Below are 16895 nucleotides of genomic sequence, written 5' to 3'. Positions count from 1 at the left end.
TCTCTGAAAAATATATTAGTGTACCAGTGTCTTAAGGAGGTGGTATGTCAATACAGGAGAAGTTCAGATTTTCCTTAGAGAAATAATTGCAGAACTTTGTAGTTGTGATTGCGTTCTAGAACTCTGAAATCTTATTTTTCAACATTTTTCTTTAATAGAGATTATGTACCCCTGCAATAGATTTTTATGGTTTGGGATTCTGAGGGGCAGCTTGCTAAGTAGCTAGAAAAAATCCTGAACTGTTATGAAAGATTAGAAATTTAAACCAGGCATAAGCATAAACACAGTAATGCTGATGTCCTGACCAAATATGTGATATTTTAGGACAGTATCTAGATGAAAAACAAAAGTTGAATGTATGAAAGAAAAATATGCATGGTAAGAGAGGCTTATCTCCTTACATAATTCAGGAGACTTAAAATTCAAATTTGTTTTCAGATCTATTGAAAACTTATTAAAGAAGTTCCTCATGTCAGGGTAGACATTAGTGGAATATGAACTGGTAAATTCATCCACTCTGCACTGTAAAGTGTTCCTCAGAGTATCAGAGTATCACTTGTAAATCAAAGTGTGAAAGCATAATTTTTGAAAGTAAAATATTTGGAGAATGTAGAAGGAGCCTCCAGGTGAAGGATATGAGTAATAACTGGCTGTTCTCACTCAGGAATAGCAGGTACTGTTTCTGTAACTGTTTATAAAACTATTGGACTGCTGGGAGTTTAAAACAGTACAGAGATTTCTTGGTGTAACATAGAGTAGGAAGATGTGGGAAATCACTGCAAGTAAAATAAGCTTGTATTACAAAGATAAGGCATTTTAAAGACTCAGCTCCCATAGTACCATATCATTCAGGGTTTATTATTGGAACATGTAATTTGGGCATGTGGCTGGAACAGAAGCTGACAATTGTGCTTGCTGATAACTATGAAGTGTTTCACAAATTGACCTGAAACTTACTCAGTTACAAACAAAGAGTTTGTGATAGTAGCCAGGGCCGAGCCAAAAGCAAATTGATGTGTTTGGGTATTCTGAGTCAGTTCAGATGGGAAAGCTCAGCATCCAAAGTGTTTCAAAGGCCATGAAACAGTCTAGGTTCAACAAAAGATACACCACCTTGGAAATTAAAATCTAAGAGAAATGTGGTGTCAGATCTCAGGAACTCTCCTAGGGAATGTTCCCACGACGTGATGCAGTGGTTAGTCTCATTAGCTGTGGCAGAACCCTTCTACAGTGCAGTTAAACTGCCTCCAGTATTTGAGCTGGCTTGTGCAACTCCACAGGCAGCATTATATCCTGCTGACATCGGCTGGAATTCAGCTTACTGCCTATGCAGAGCAAGAGAATTACAGCTCAAAGCCAGTCTGCATGGAAATTCAGGTGATGTAAAAATACAAGCAGAAGAGTAGGAGTCTGTTTTCATTAAACCCATTTCCTGTGTCAGTGTGTCTCACTGCTTTCTTTTGACATTCCTCTCCTCATCATGCTGTACCTCCTCATTGTTTCATAGTGGAACAGCTGGGCCCTTGATTATTACTGAGTGAAATGGAATGGATGGGTAAATCCCAGCTTCCAACAGTACCAAAGTAAGTGTGGCAACTCTTCCACTGATTGTTTTGTGTTGATTTGTCTGCAGTGATAGGAGTAATGGGTACAAACTGAAAGGGGAGAAATTTAGGCTACATATTAGGAAGAAATTCTTTACCATGAGTGTTGTGAGATTTGGTACAGGTTTCCCAAGGAGGTTTGTGTATGCCCCAACCCTGACAGTGTTCAAAGCCAGGTTGGATAAGACCCCATCTAGAGAAAGGTGTCCCTGTCCATGAGAGGGAAATTTGGATTAGATGATCTTTAAATTCTCTTTTTTTCCTGTTCTTCCTACTCTTTAACCAAGAGTTTCTGTTCTACCTCCAGCTAGAGACCAGTGTTGCTGGTTCTTTCTGCATGATCTCATTCACATACAACGACAATGTCATGGAAAAACATTGGCTTATCCCTGCACAGCTTAGTATTCTGCCTCCCAGCCCCATCTCTGAATCTTTTTAATCTTTTTATCCTCCTCTGAAAGCAAAACTGGAAAGAAACAGTCACAGATGGAAATAGGAATTATCGGGACAAGTGCTTGAAAAAACCTCCAAGTAGGAAAAAAGGCCTAGAGAATTCTGTCCAAAATTAAAGGCAAGGCAAAAAACAAAGCCATAAATTTACCTGTTTTAATGTAATTACTTAGAAGTTTACCAAAAAGACCAGAAAGACCTCTTTTCATATTGAAAATGAGGGTGAGAGTTCTATATCAGTAGCTGGAATGGGAAAAGTGAACCTCCTGTTTCATTATAATCACATTTGTTGCCTGGGTGTGTTTCATTTTGCATAACTCGACAGATAATTAAACTAAGACATGTTATTTAAAGATTTTATTTGATCCTTTTAGATATTAACTGACTTAGCAGTTGTTCTACTGAAAGAAGATGTGTTCCTTTTTCATTACTGATGATTAGTTCTGGAATGACCTTACTGCATGAAGCGGATCTGTACATGAGTGACAGTTTTCAAGTTTTCAGTTTTCAAGAAGGAAGTAACTACTGACCACCACATATTTTAGTGATATTGGGCAGTCTGCAGCCTGTATGTAACATACATGAAAGCATCTTTCATCTCTTTAATCAATTTTATGAAAATATCCACAAAGCATTCTGGTATATGAATAGAAATTCAGGTGGAGTGTTAGGACTTGAATTGAAAGAGAGTTCTTCAAAAGCCCTGCTCAGAGCTGATCACTTACCTATAGATGTTTGGAGATCATATAATTTTTGTTTGTGTGCTCAGGACCCAGTTGAGGTTATTGGAACTTCTCGAATGATGAATCCTTAAACTTGGTAAACTGCTCATCAGTCAATGTAATAGGATGGTTTGAGGAAATTCAGAGGACCTCCATTAAATTAGAGGTCCTTTTATTACCAGTGCAATTGTGTTTCTTTTGCTCTAAACAAAGAATTTGAAGTAATCTCTTAGGTAGATATTTCTTACAAAGAAAAGAATTCTGGTGTTCAGAATACTAATCAAAAGCAATTCTTTGAGTGAAAATCTATTATATTCTAAGGTTATCTGTATTTAAGTCCAAAATACAAAACATCTTTTACAGACACTGAGAGCACTCTGAAAGGATTTCCTCTGTTTAAACAGGATTAAGTTATCTGGAGATGCATTTTATGTGTTAAGGGATATTATAAGAAAGTCAAGGCCTTTAAGGTTAAAAATATTTAATGAAAAGCAGTGTGACTTTCTGGTTTTTTGGATAATCCGTGTCTTACAATCCTGAAAAATAATTTCCAGTATTTAATGAACACAGTTTGGTCAAGTGGTCTTCACACATTAGTGAAGAATTTTAAAGCAAGAGTATACCAAATTTGATATATTGTTATAAAACAAGATAGTTGTAATTGATTAAACCCTGTTTTGTGAGAACATGACATCACTGCAGAAATTTTTGAAACTAATCTTTAATGTGATCCTGTCCTGGGCTAACTTTGTCGGTAGAGCTTTCATTTTGGATGTAGACAGTATAAGGGAGCTCTCATATGAAGTAACACTCTGGAGATTTTTTTTATTTTATTTTTGGGTTTATAAGTTCAGTGGAGCATATCCTACTCAGTGTTTTTAGCATAGGATAGGACAAAGTAAGAGCCAGATGGACTGTTTTTATTAGGGAAAAGCACATGTCAGAAAAACACTTGATAAACCAGAAAAATTTGTAGTGTGTCTTTTCTTCCACACTTATTTTCTCCTGTGATGAAGACTCATGAAATATTGGATGGGTTTATTTTTTCTGTTTCTTTGGGTAAATTCAGACTGGTGATTCAGAAGTGATTTGTAGCCTGATGCTGTGAATTGTGCTGGTGACGTTACAATATCATACCAAAACATGATAGCACTTTCTTGATAACTGAGATTTGTATTTTTATTACATTTTCTTTGAATTTACTGATCTACTTGCATAAGCACTGGAAGGAACCAAAGAGCTCCAAGAGCATCCACTCAATTTGCTAGTTATATTTCCTTTTAAAAGCAATATGGTCTTCTTAAAAAAAGGTATAAACTTAGGCTCTAACTTTTAATATATTGACTTACAATGTGCCTGACATGTGAAGTGATAACAGCCTATTTTCATCCCTTTATGTCTGTGTTCCATGAGGCTGTTTATGGTGAAATCACTTAATCATTTGTTTTATAACTTAGAAAGGCTAAGAGCAGAAGGTGTTATTACATCAGATAAAGTGTTGCTATGTACTGCAGATGCCATGCTAGTACAAGATACACAGTCTATGGGGACATCCTCCCATATGGTCTGTGGTAAGCTAAACTCTTGGCTGATGCTGATGCCCACTATATTTTGTGTTTTTCTGAATGTAAATGCCGATTTGTAAAACTAGAGTAAGCATTTATTTAAAACGTATCTTCTGGATGGCTGATTGAGTGTTTATTTTGGCAAGCTCTCTAAGATATTCAGTTGTTTGTTTTCTTTTCTTTTCTTGTATGTCCACTGAAATTTAAAATGCATATGAAACCTATTAGGATAAAATAAGATTGTCTTTTTACAAATGGTATGTTTTTATTCCACGCTCTCTTTGTGTATTGAGCTTTTATGTTAAAAGTGCTGCTGCACATTTTATTACTATGCCTGAATCTTGAAATGCTTGTACTAGCTCAATATAAGTGATGGCAGCTGCAAAATTTTATTTAATCCTGGAGAATAGCACTTTGACTGTTTGAATCTCCCAGAATTATCTATGCGTGTTTATTTTAGATTGTTCAGAATATGATTACTCGTCAGGTTTCTGTAAGTAGGGAGCCAAAAATAGTCTGCTTTACCATATTCTTGGGATTGCTATATTTGCCTTTTTTTTTTCTTTTGTTTTTTTGTTGGGTTTTTTTTTTTTTTTTTACTAACTTGAATACTTTACCAGGAAGATATTTCAAGGAGTGCCTGTGACTGGTTGAAAAGGGAATAAATGCCTACATAATGAAACATGCTGTTAGGAACCAGTTTTTGATATTTTGCTTGATTTTATTATTTCAGATAGAAACATGCTGACATTTCAAAGAAGGAAAAAAAATTTTACAAGCAATTCTCAAATTCTATTGCAGTTTTCATCAGGTTGTGTTTTTTAATCTATTCTTTGTATTTCCAGTTAATATCGCATAGTTCTATCTATATGACTGATGAGGTTTGAGAAGTGTCTTGAATGTTTTTTTGTCTCAGGAGAGAAGATACTTTTTCAGGGAGAATCCCCATGGCCCTACCTACCTTTGGTGAAACATACTACATCAGTTGAAATTAACTAATGTATTTTCCTGTAAGAAGGTGAGGGCAGAGTTAAAAGTTCAAAGAAAAAGTGATTTTGCTTTCTCATCCTGAGATTTTAAAAAGCCTTTATTATTTAAATAGACAAGCTATTTTTTTCACTGTTATATCTAGAAATTATTGACTAAGGTGGACGTGTTCTGAAATATTTCAAAAGCTCACTATGGCTTCCTGTTTGTTTTGTTTTGTTTTGTTTTTCTGTTCCTTCTTCCCTTTTTCTGTTCTCCATTTTCTACCATTATCTGTTTGCCTTACTCCCATTACCATAGAACTTGACCTAACATTCTACTTCCAGAATGCTTTTATAACTGACCTGTGACCTCAAACCTTCTGCTTTTTCTTTCCCTTTCCTTCCTCAACTTTACCTCCTAATCTTTATTACTCCTTCCATTGTATTTCCATTTATCATTGTCCATGTCCCTCCCTGGACACTGTCCCATTAGCTACCTTATTCTGTTCTTCATTTGCAATACCATGTCCCAGCTGATGAAGTTTTGATAACATCTCAAATGAGAATATGGGATGAAGCAACTGCAGAACATACCCTGTGTGACTGCAGGCACAGCAGGTGAAGCAGATATCAAAGCATAGCAGAGAAATGTTTAAGAAAAGTAAGCCCTCCACAGGTAGGTCTGGCAAAAGCTATTTCAATAATACATTGGAATACCAATATATGCTTAAAAATTTAGAACAGACAAAATTCTGCAAAAGATCTCATGGGGAAGGGGTGAAGAGAAAGCTTTTGTGTTAAGCTCATCCATACACACTGGAGAGAAATATGCAGTTCTGCACAGTCTCTTGTTCTGCGACAGCAATAGACAACCTGCACAGCTTATCCCAGAGCTCATCTAAGCTAAAGGCGGCTGTACCCAAACCTCTGATCTAAACTTATTTTGTCTGGGCTAAACTGTGGCTGATGAGCTATTGAAAAGTTTAATGTCACAATACCAGCTAGCTAAAGCTATTACTCTATGACTTACTATTGGAAAAACTTTACTTTTCTGTCTGTGACTGCTGAGTCAAATACATGTAATTCAGAGATGGACTGCAGTTCCATAAATACAATTCACTTCTTGCCTACTGCAAAGCAAAACATTCCGGACCAGCTCCAGTTTTCTACTGAAACAAAATACATGGAAGATTTTATTATAATTTTTAATATGCTAGGCTCTTTCAACAAAGTATTTATTTTTAAATACTATTGTTACATGGGGTCATGCACACAAGAATTTTTGTTGTGAATAACACCTCTGTAAAAACAGGGAAATTTTTTTTCAGTGTCATAATAACAGAACTCAGCAACTGTCCTCAAGGTCACTCTGTCTTCCTTTTCCAAATGCCTTTGAAGATCTATATCTGCAAGTTACTAGAGCTATGTATTTGTAGGGAAACTTGTAATTGGCTCCATATAACATTCATTTACAGCATATTATGCATGCAGTATTATTTGTCTGGTTATTTTTTTTTTTCTTTGAGACAGAAATAATTCTTATATACTAATTATTCCTTATTTTTTTTCTTCTCATTCTTAATAGAAGTCAGAATCTTCAGGGCATGAGCACAGCAGTGTTTGTTACTATATTAGCAGTACAAGATCCAGCCCCAGCTTTTTATTCAGGTCCTCAAAGATAATGTAATCAGACTACTTTGATTGCAGTGTAGCCAGAAGACAAACAGAAATTAGTCTGTCATGATATATTATTAAGCAATAGCATGTCAGACATCAAATCAAGCTCAGTCACTGTTATCGTCTGCTGGGTTGTAGTTTTCAGATCCCCCATACTTAGGATGGGTCACTGCTACTGTAGTGTGATTAGGATTCCTAAAATCACAATTTCTGTGTAGTACACATTGATTTTAGTTCTTTGCCTATAATGTTGATGCATTTGAAAATAATCACTATTCTTAGAGTTACGCAACTATCATTCAAATGGTGATAGCATGCAGACAGAGATATATGGAAATGTCAAGACACTGTACAAGTTGATATTACTCCTTTTAAACAAATGCAGATATGCAAATTTCACTTCTGATGAAGGCACAAGGAGAAAAATCAATGATTTACAAATATATACCAGTGTAAATTTGTATCTCTGTCTTCTCTTAATTTCTTGCTTAGTTTCTAGTGGGTTATTGCAGTCAGTGCACTGAAAAATGTGAACATGCATTGATAATTTTCTTACCTGAAAAGCTGAAAAGGATAGAAGAACACTGCTGAAGACAAAATATTTTTTCTTTTAAATCCTTGGCTTATATTTGAAATTGTTTTCTCCATATCTGAATGTATAGATTTCTCAGAATGTGAAGCTCAAAACACATAGGGTTTATACACTTTATAAATTGAAATATCCATTTTATCTAATCATAGGCAGATATTCTTATAAAAACATAAAATGAGAATAATTTGCATGGTTAAGAAGCAGCACTTGACTGAAATAAGACAATAAAGGGAAGCAAACCATATTGGATGGGTAATGGGTTTGGTGTTAATGACCTTTAGTCTAGTCTTTGGAAGGGTTTTATGTGATGTGTGCTCAGATACTGGGACCATACTAATATAATGCATAAGGTATCATTTTCTGAGGATTTAGCTATACTTTGAGCAGTTGTTTGAAATACCATTTGCAGAAGAGAAATGAAACCCTAAAATAAATGCAGCAGATTAAAAGAGCAGTACAGGTCTCTCAGATCTCAAAGGATTTGCAAATTCATGATGGTAAGTATCACTTGCAACATAACTGATATATGGACTGCTGTATGGGGAATTAAGACATTTCTTAGCTTTTGTGCTAATGTAAACACCACCTTCTCCCCATTCCACTGAAACTAAAAGGCTTTGTACTTTTCTATGGGATTTATTAAGTAGATCTTTAGGCAGATATTTGTGGTCTTTATAGAATGATATTCAAATGTTGATATGACAAAGAGTGGGTTCACGTAATGACAAATTTTGATTCCTTTATAAGATTAACCCTTCAGTTTTGTAGGTTGCATAAATATGCTTAACAAAACATGGCACTATTTTACAGAAACATTCCCACAGTTCCATCAGGAAGCTTTAACAGGAAGAGAGTGCACATCCAGAAAATTTCCATTTAAAGAAATTATGCATTTGATATCTTGTGATAAAAGCCACTGTGTTGTAAATGGGTTGTTTGTTTTTTCCTCTGTTGGAGGGGCTAATATTTATGCTAATTATATAAGATTTTTTTCTTAGCTTTTAAGGAAAAGAAATCTCTTTTTCCTCTTCAGAGCAACCATATCTGTAGAACAGGTTTAGGTTGCACATACATACTACAATGCATTCATTTGTTCATCTTTGATATATTTTATCCACTTTTCTTTCTGCCATTTACTTTTCACCTAGCACTCTGTGAAACAGTGAACCATTACAGCTGCTTTTGAGTAGTTCTTGCTTTTATTATACCCTTTTTTTGTTTGTTTTTTTTTTTTTCTTTTTTACATTTTGCGTAGTCAAATACAAAGAAGTCTAGAAATTGAGTCAAAAGGACACCAGTATTTGCTTCCTGGAATTTTGGAGTCTGGAAGAGAATTCAATGTTTCTTAAAAGTTACTAAAACTGAATTAATATGTCTCAAAATGCTTTGTAAACATAAATGGGTTTAATTATTCCTTAATTGGTATTGCTATGAAAAAATATTGTGAGCATTTCTGCACTGAACTTTCCTTCCAATTTTTTATGCACCTGCGTGCTTGAGAGTTATGAAAAAAAAAGAGATATTTACATTTTTAATACTTCTATTCTCAGTGCATATATCTGATATTATTCTCCGGTTTTAAATAGCTAAAATGAGGAGTGTAACTCCTCTGAGGTAATTTTTGATGTTTGAATGGAGAAGGAGCATAGTCAGATATTCAGGAAACTTTTGGGTTGCTTTTCTGTACTGTACTGAATTGCAAAACTCAGGCAGTTTTGGACCAAGTTACAGAGTCATAGAATTTTGGAATATTTTGGTTTGAAATATTTCTAAAGTTCATCTAGCTCAATGATCCATTCTGGGTCAGTCAGGTAAAATGCCACTACATGAGTGGGACAAAGTCTTGCCGAAGAAAGATTGATTGTATTCACACTCCTGAGATGCAGGAGTGAAAGTGTTTCTCTCCAGGTACTACAAGGTCGTTCTGCAAGCAAATCTTTAATCTTCCCAGTGACCTGTATTAGCCTTAGAGCATGACTGCTTCTGCAGTCTGTGTGCTGGTACTAACCTTCAACTTTTCCACAGGAAATTCTCAGCTTTTTCAAATGACCCATTGGCTTAGATAACATCACTTGCATTCTTAGTAGTTAAATATATGCTTGAATGACAGCCTAATGGAACATGATAAAGTATATCTACAGTACACAATTCTGAGTGTTATTGAGATACAGTTAATGAATTAATATTTAGAGTATGAAGTGAACTGTTTAGCTTGAGAGGAATACCCAGGCAAAATCACTTTATAACATATTCATAATTGAGCACCACTCCTGATTATACCTATATGAGTTTTAATAGGCATGGTATGTTGTGGAGTCTGAAGCTTATATTCTAATTAAAACTTCTGAAAAGGTCTGACAGTGGGAATTGCAACTATTTCATAACCTAGCCATCTTCTTGATCTATTTAAAAATTCTTTACTGCTGAAGAATGGTTTTAGGAAAGTCAGCCAGGGCTTATTACTTGCATGACTGATGTTTTAGTTGTTGACCTTGAACACTATGGCTTGGTGCTCCACGTTTAATTACACAGCCAAATGCTGCAAAATGCAGGTGTTTGATTAAGCAATCTAGAATTTAACTTCTGACTACCTAAAATACTATGAAAGGTAGAGGCTCTTTCTTTGTGCAGTCAGAATGATTAGCTGCCAAAACTTAATTCTTTGCTAACAGAGATGATAGTTTACCTGTAAATATTACAAATAAGATGTTGATTTATGGTGAAGAGATAAGGGGGTTTTATTGTGCTTGTGTAGTTTTTGAAAATATGGAAAAGTAATTAAACCACTAATACTAGCAAACCTACAACACATTTAAAAAACAAAGTTGGGATGTAGTAATTTGTATCCTCATATAGCTTGGATTTACTCAGCAGGTGAAGGTGATTGTAGCCTTCCTCTTTAGTTCTGCTACACAGTCTAAGTGATGCAGCTGCTTGACTGTATTGCCTCTCCCTATTTTCTGCCTGTCTCCCATCTGCCAACCTCTCCCAGACTGTGGCAGCATCCATCCTGATACCACTATCCTGCAAGCTCCACCATCAGCCATATGGTGATGATATCCCAGCCCTTACTGGTGATGCTCTGACTGTATCAAGAGCAGATCACAAATTGGTACTGAATTTTATGCCCAGAAGTATGTATCTGTTTTTCAGTGTTGATTAAGTCAACATAATTTTTAATTGAAATACAACTGCCCTCTACTCAAGCTAAGTTTCTAGAAATTGAAAGTGGCCAGTCCCTCCAGAACTCAATGCTTCATTGTGATTACAGAGGAGCATTCTCAAATGCTCACATTAATCTTTGAGGCTGCTACTATTACTGCCTGTCTGGTGTTACTTGCTTCAAACAGTGTGTAAAGACGTTTCTTTTCAAAGGTTCACCTGGACTTGGTATCTGCTAAGAATTTGAAGAATTTGAAATAGATTGCACATATGTTCTAATATGTGTATAGGATTTCTTAATATTATTAATCAAAAATTTCTTAATATTATTAATCATACTGACAGTTTGAGAGGGGCTGGACATGGGAGTCGCATGCTTTTATAATCTTATTATTGGTAAACTGATAAATGCCACTGAAATACAGTAAACACTGAACCACGAGGTGCTGTTTTTGCAAAACCATTCCTAGGGGTTGAATGACCCCTTAAAATTGGCTGTGCTCACTGGTTTAAGAGTATTTTGTTGTGCTATGTTCTATGGCCAGATGATGGCTAAGGAGCCACCTGGACTTACAGTTCTTTGGGGGTGTTTTTTCCATGTGTGTTTGTCTTTCAGTCTTATTTTGAATATGATTGTTGCTAAGATTGTGAGAGTTAACTTTCCTACAGGTGAACTATTGCCTGGTGTGAGAAGATGTGAGAGAGAAAAGCAGTACTATTGACATTGATTCCCTTTGGGAAAAGCGTGCATGTTCTGTAGTTAGGGCCATTTGCTCTGAGCAGCTCTCTGGCCAGAAATCTAGTGGCAAATGACAGGAGCATTAGAGTAAAAAGAATTGAAACAGCAGAGGAAAGAAAATTTTAAACGGAGCATGCTGTCTGAATAAAGAAGGCTGCTTTTGCCCAAAAATGTCATAGGAAAGAGGAAAGTGAAGTAGCTTCTGGATAAGCATAAAGTTCATTAGAAGTTTCAGAAGTAAAATTACATTGTTGTTTCAAAAATTAATGATAGGCCAGCATCTTCTGATATATCTATGTTTTCTGTGAGAAATATATTCAATTAACTGTGGTACTTAGGAGGCTTGAAAGGCTGTTTCAGAGTTGAGGCAGCTGAATCTGAAGATCCTGCTCACCTGGAATAGTGTCAGATTAGAATTTGCATTGTGAGAGCCAAACCATGTTTTTCACCCACTGCTTAAACAGAGGGAACTTTATAACTTGTCAAGGTCCGTGCATTCTATCAAACAGACTAACTTTCAGTGAGAGCAGCGTAGCCAAAGCAAGGTGTGATTGAGGTCTTGTTTTTAATGTTATCAAGGATGAACCCATTGAAAATAGCTACTTGTTGGACATTGAAAGAGAAAAAAACCAACTAAAACTATATAATGGATTTTCAGTAAGTTGAACAAGGAATAGATTATAGGCTTGTCATTTTACTGTTTGCATAGTTGAAGAAATAGAAGGCAACATGGCTTAGGACCACAGTGATGATCAGAGGGAATGGAGCACCTCTCCAGTGGAGACAAGCTGAGAGTTGGGTTTTTTCAGTGTAGAAAAGACAAAGCTTTGGGGAGATCTCATTTTGGTCTTCCACTACCTTAAGGGGTTTAAAAAAAAAAAAGGGAGAGGGACTTCAGATATGAGCAGGTAGTGTCAGGACAAGAGGCAGTGGTTCTAAAATGGAAGACAGCAGGATTAGATTAGATGTTAGGAAGAAGTTCTTTGTTCAGAAGCACTGGAACAGGTTGCCCAGGGAAGCTGTGGATGTCCCATCCCTGGCAGTGTTCATGGCCGGGTTGGATGGGGTTTGAGCAACTTGGTCTACTGGTAGGTTTCCGTGCCCATGGCAGCGGGCTTGGAACGAGATGATCTTTAAGGTCCTTTCCAAACCTAAGCATTCTACAATTCTGTGTTTCTATTATTCTAACCAATGCCTGAACCAATTTCCTGAACTCACAGGAAATCCAAAAATTTTGGTTGCACTTAATTAAGAAAAATTAATAATAGTTGGGTATTGATATTATTTACAGGAATGCATTATGTCACAATAGATTATCACATTTCTTTAGTGTATGAGTAGATGGTAAAAAAGAATTCAGAATTTTCATAATGAAGAACTGGATGTATGGATAAAAGGATCTGTTTCTTCTCAGTAGAATATATAGTGCTGGCTACTGGAGCATTGTTTTGTATATAGTTCGCATATGGAACGTGATTCACTTAAGAATGAATCAAAGAGAGCTTGGAAGTTTAGAGTTCTTAAAATAAGCAAACTAGAAAAAAAATGTTCATAATGTTTTATGTCTGGTAGAATTATGGCCTTCACTGATTTGCAGTAGTAAATCTATAATGAAACAAAACATTGCACTAATGGAAAATGTAGGGGTGTGGACTTCAGCCAGACATGGTGTTTTCTCATTTGCTTTTTGTGCCCTACTTTTGCCTTTCCCCTGTCACATAAGAAGGTTTGGGGTTTTTTTCAGTGCCTACAGTTAGATGCTTCATACTGTCAAGTGTTCCTACCCAGTTACAGTAAAGAACTTAATTGTGTTTCAGGAGTGAACTAGTGCTTCTCATTCTGCCATGCATCAGTAATATTTGAAGCAAATTGGACTGGTCTGTCTCCTTTGCAAAAGTGATGTAAGTATGCAGTAGCTGTTTCTTGGGTTTAGCATCTGTCCCACATAGGAGCAGTATCTCTAACATCACTGCTCACGCAAATGAGTTTAAGTTTGGAAAAAGATAAATAGGCTGCAGAGTTACTTTGCTCTTTAACAGGGGTAAAGGGATGCTCCAGATGCATCTTTGTGCATTAGATCTACTTAAAAGGAGTGCTAATAAATCAATTCTCACTCTTAGTGTAGGTGCTTTACACTACAAAAAGGGAGAGAAAAGCAGTGTTAGCACTAAGAAACAGTGATTGTAGGAAGACTAATTGGTGTGGGAATTGTGGGCCTATAGTGTACATGCAGCTACTTTAAACAATGTATTTGGAAAGTAAGATTATTTCTTACTCAATCTCTAAACACAGATGAATGTTGCACAGGTTAATATGGGTACATTACATTTTTCTTCTGTAACAGGAAATTACAATTTCTGACCTTGCAAGTACTTAAGGCAATGAGCAGGGTATACTGGAGTACTTTTAAGTAAGATAAGAATAGATTTTATAGGGTTTATTTTAAAGCTTTGAATTTCTGTAGGTCATACATATCAATGTTTTATGCTGACCACAAACAGTGAAGATTTACCCAGAGTTGTAATTAAGGAAAGTCAGAATTCAAAACATGATATTGCTGAAGTAGACTTAACTAATGATAGCTGAAAAATGGACACTTGCTTTTTCAATTAAGAAGATAAAGTCTTCCCTTGCCTAAACTACACTTTCAATATAGTTAGTTACATAGGCACTGTATTTCACTATTTGTTTTGAAGTAGAGAGGAAATTTAGTGCCAAGGTGGTACAGCAGAGCAATGGAGCCAGAAGAGCTGGATTCTGTACTTGACTTTGGCCCTAGTCCATTGCTGAAAAGAGGAAGACATCCTCCTTAGTTAAAATAACCATAAATAAAATTTCTGGGTTTTTTTATAATTTTATTTTTAGTATAAAAAAGTTGAAGACACCTGTTATGCAATCTCTTGTGAGACTAGCATAATAATTAACTTTTAACTTTTGGGAATACAAACTGAAAAATTATGAATGTATGCATAGTTTACCAAAGTGGCAGTTTTCTAAAACGAATGTTATTTATCCTAGACTACTAGTCTGGGCAAAAAAAAAGAAAAAAGAAAGTGTTATGGTAGATTTTCAGGTCAGTCTTCTTTAAAAAGATAGATTAAAGGGAGCTGAAAACAATCTGATGATTTAGAAATCATCTTCTTTCATAAGACCTCTCTGGCTATCTACAAGTTTTCCAGAATTATAAGATTATATTTCATTGAATATCCAGAGGCAGAGGTGTATGAACATTCTCATGAACAGCTGTCCTTCATTCTCTGAGGTTGGCTCATTGGTCAAGTCTCCCTGTGTGGCCTCTGAGTTGCTGTGGAAATGACCCAGCGGGAGCTTGCAGTGACCTGGGAGACTGAGAATTGGCTCAGCAATTATCGCAGCATAATAATTCACATAAACAGTGAAGTGGCCTTGTTTGCACTGTGGGTATAAGAAAACAGGGAGAATTAATGTCTGCTTGATGACTATTGCATATCCACAATGGAATTTAATTTTCATTCAGGATTGAGTGATTATACCCTGTAAAACTCACCACAGATAAAAAGAAGATTTGTAGGTCTGTAGATTGTGAATGAAATGTAGATTGCAAGAGTAAAGGTTGCCTTAAGAGGCTACAATATCCCAGAAGTATTGAGGTCAGAGGCAGAGGACTCTTTAACTTCACTGAAAGCAGCATGGAACCCCTGCAGAATAGCATGTTTTGGATGACAGCATATATATTAATCTGAAAGTGAATAAGAGTGCATTCCCATTTTTTGAACATGATTCCTTTGCCCAGAGTTTTTCTCCTGGGAAGCTGAAAGGCAGAAAGAGGCCTCAGAGAAAAGGAAAACAATTCTTATCTCATTTGCTTCTCCTGTGTTGTGCTTGTGTGGAATGTGTTTGGAGATTGTTTACCCAAAGGTGATTGCCTGATTAGACTCTGGTGTGAGTTGTTTTGACTCACTGGCCAGTTAGGGCCAAGCTTTGTCTGGACTCTGGAAAGAGTCACGAGTTTTCATTATTATCTTTTTAGCATTGAGTAAATATCCTTTCTGTATTCTTTAGTATAGTATAATATAGTATTCTTTAATATAATATAGTATAATAAAGTAATAAATGAGCCTTCTGATAAGATGGAGTCAGATATGTTGTTCTTCCCTGCCATGGGGCTTGCCTGCATTTACAATAAATAAGCACAGTGTAACAACTAATTATACAAGTGATATCTTAAAATGTTAAGATAAAAGTCAGTTTCAAGTCTAGTTATAGGTCTTTTTCTAATGCAGTTTTGAAATGTTCCTGGATCTGTAATTAAACTGTCTTTTTTTTTGAGCAGCCCACAATGGGTATTTTTCATTCAGTGAATAAGAATTGATTATCTTCAGCTGATCCAATGCTCATCTCTTTGATCTAAACTCAGGACAAATAAAGATTTATAAAATTAGATCTACAATTAAAGCAAAAGAAGTGTTACTAGGTACTTACTGAGTAAGTATTTAAATGTAACTTCACAACAGCAAGAGCTGAAAACAGGAATTGTTTGTTATTGTTTTGATTTACCCTTTCTTTCATAAAGTGGCTGTAGGCTATTTTAGTCTCCAAAGCCATTAGTGTGTAAAATTAGTATAAATAACTTCTATGTGTTTGCTAGGAGATATTGAAAAGTTGCCTGATGATGACTACTGTTCGTTTGCATCTAAGGTTTAGTGATTAGCCTTACACATAATTACTTAATATTTTAAGCTTTTCAAAACTGAGTAAAACCAGATAAAAAATATGGCAAGCAATCAATCAACAATGAAAACCGCAACCCTGTTCATTCTGTAACATTTTCTATTGAAATGTTATAAATTCTCAAGCAGGGGCAGATGTTTTCTCCCTAATGCTCTGAAGGCATCTTTCTTCTCATTTATTTGACAGCACGATCAAAGCTATTTAGAACTACTAAATATAACATCTTTGCCTTGTCAGAAATAGAAAGGTGCAAATTAGTCTAAGAATTAAGCAAATACAAAGCTTAAGGATTCTGGGAGAAGCAAAGAAATAACTGAAAGCTGAGTTTGCTGGCTGCATATGTCTCCTTCATTAAACTCATGCCTCAAGCCCAGTCAATCGAAGGAGAAGTTCCATGAGCAGCCTTTAATCATGCACCAACTATGTGCATGTAAATCTCTTGGATCCTGGTTTTGAGAACTGTTGTAGGTTTTTAATTAAATAAAAAGTTAAGCACATGTAACTGTTCAGAAAACATGGAAATCTTGATAGTTAATTCCTTGAAGTTGTAAATATTATCTTGTTGTTTTAACACGTTAGCACATGATAAAACAAAATTCTACACTGCCAATTTCAACTGTACTTTTCAGAAAGGAGTTAGTGGGGCAGAAGTCTTTCAGAATTTAGATCCTGTGTAAGTATTGAGCCTCCTAGCATGAAAAAAAGT

The 16895-nt window shown here is 35.7% G+C and overlaps 1 protein-coding gene across 4 annotated transcripts in view; it reads left to right on the top strand.

The window, feature by feature from the left end:
* The window catches only part of MMP16 (matrix metallopeptidase 16), a 172131-nt gene that overhangs the window by 30323 nt on the left and 124913 nt on the right, over nucleotides 1-16895 (top strand). Inside the window, exon 2 of one of the 4 annotated variants that reach the window (XM_064390954.1) lies at nucleotides 5629-5985. The exons of the other annotated variants lie outside the window; for them this stretch is intronic. The gene's annotated coding sequence lies outside the window, so the exon portion shown is untranslated. The remainder of the gene's footprint in view (nucleotides 1-5628; nucleotides 5986-16895) is intronic. 4 annotated transcript variants of the gene reach the window in all.

This window comes from Passer domesticus, chromosome 1 (genome assembly GCF_036417665.1).
Source record: "Passer domesticus isolate bPasDom1 chromosome 1, bPasDom1.hap1, whole genome shotgun sequence".
Taxonomy (NCBI): Eukaryota; Metazoa; Chordata; class Aves; order Passeriformes; family Passeridae; genus Passer; species Passer domesticus.
This window is presented reverse-complemented; position numbering and strand designations above follow the sequence as displayed.